The sequence below is a fragment of the Mus caroli genome, chromosome X (genome assembly GCF_900094665.2).
Source record: "Mus caroli chromosome X, CAROLI_EIJ_v1.1, whole genome shotgun sequence".
Lineage (NCBI taxonomy): Eukaryota > Metazoa > Chordata > Mammalia > Rodentia > Muridae > Mus > Mus caroli.
The window spans coordinates 13625332-13627244 of record NC_034589.1 but is presented as its reverse complement, the minus strand read 5'-3'; the positions used below and the strand labels follow the sequence as shown (position 1 = coordinate 13627244).

General features: G+C 42.3%; 1 protein-coding gene across 2 annotated transcripts in view; it reads right to left on the bottom strand.

Annotated features, from left to right (window-relative positions):
• The window catches only part of Rp2 (RP2 activator of ARL3 GTPase), a 39673-nt gene that overhangs the window by 4608 nt on the left and 33152 nt on the right, over nt 1-1913 (bottom strand). The gene's annotated exons all lie outside the window — the stretch shown is intronic.

The window sequence follows — 1913 nt, the reverse complement described above, 5'->3', positions numbered from 1 at the left end:
AAAAAAAAAAACAATCCAAGTCAACATAAACAAGTCTTGCCAGGCAGCTGGCCTTCCTTCCAGTTCCCTTACTTACCAGACAAGCGTTAGGCCACAAACTATGGAACTAAACCAAAGGGGAATTAAGACTAGGCACCAAAGCAATACCTCCTTGAAAAAAAATTCCCAAGTGTGTCTTAGCACTTAAAAGCAAAGATTTTAATCCTCTGAATGGAAAGATTTGTCCCTCCTTTCCCATCCATTAATTTGAATACTTTTAAAACCCCTATGACTTATATTTAGGGGTAGAAATTCATAATTTAACCTTTGGTAGACCTGGACTGTAACACAGATTTTTTTTTTTGGCAAGCATGGCCAAGACCAGTTAGACCAAGAAAATGTGCACTTTAATTTAATTAATGTTTATTCAGTGATCACCATATTCCATAGCCGGGCATGGTGGCGCACACCTTTAGTCCCAGCACTTGGGAGGCAGAGGCAGGCGGATTTCTGAGTACGAGGCCAGCCTGGTCTACAGAGTGAGTGTCAGGACAGCCAGGGCTACACAGAGAAACCCTGTCTAATAAAAAAAAAAAAGATCACCATATTCCTAACAGATCAGCCTTTCATCTCCTATGATGATGGAGAAATTCTGACCTCCACGGATTTACAAATGTGTTTTGAAAACAGATATAAACTGATTAAACAAACATAAAACGATATAGAATAATAGAGTACTAAGTATGAAATACTAAAGTGATATGAAATGCTAACTTTAATGTCGTTGTGTGTCCTGCACAAAGCACAACAATGAGAAGGATATCATTAAATGTGATGCTAAAATAACTGGAGGGTTATAATTTAATACAGTAAACATATAGGAAAGGCAAACAATACAGCTGTCAACTGTACCCTCAGACCTAGAGAACAAGCTAGACTATGAGCTCCAAGTACCACAGTATCTGTAGATTATGATAGGTACCGAGTAAAAGAAAAGATAACTGCTAACATTTTCTCATTCTTGGCAAAAAGTCTGTGAAAAATGTGAGTGATAAGAAGAGGGTATCAGGGAGATCCTCTGCCACAGGGCTCCATACCCAAATAGTGCCGGGATGGAGTAAGCCTCCTAGGAGCACAGATAGGACTGTGAGTGCTGGTAGGACCATCACTGCTGCTCAGAGGAACCTGCCCAGAACCCTCAGGACACAGGAACAGAGGGGCTGCCTGGAACAGAAGTCTAGGAGCTAAATACAGAAATACCACCAGGAGAGAGCTGATTTCCCTGGAGTACCTACACACCTGTGAGCCCAGGTAAGACCACCACTTCTCTTCAAATTGTTGGCCCAAGAGGGACTCTCACAGAGCCATCAGGACACAGGAACCAAGGATCAGCTGGGGACAGGATCCTTCTGGTTTCTGTCTGCACCCCAGAGCTTACCCTATACCAGAGCTCTCCATATGTAAATTCCTCCCAGAGAGAACTGGTCTCCCAGGAGTACTGACACACAGGCTTGCAGGAGGGACAAGCCAAGGTCAGAGATAGCAAGACCAGCTAACATCAGAGATAACCAGATGGTGAAAGGCAAGCACAAGAACATAAGCAACAGAAACCAAGACTACTTGGCATCATCAGAACCCAGTTCTCCCACCACAGTGAACCCTGGATACACCAACACACCAGAAAAGCAAGACTCTGATTTAAAATCATATCCCACGATGATGATAGAAGAATTTAAGGACATAAATAACTCCCTTAAATGAATACAAGAGAACACAGGTAAACAGGTAGAAGACCTTAAAGAGGAAACACAGAAATCCCTTAAAGATTACAGAAAAACACAACCAAACAGGTGAAGGAACTGAACAAAACAATCCAGGAAGAAATCACAAAGGGAGACAACACTGGAGATAGAAAACCTAGGGAAGAGACCAGG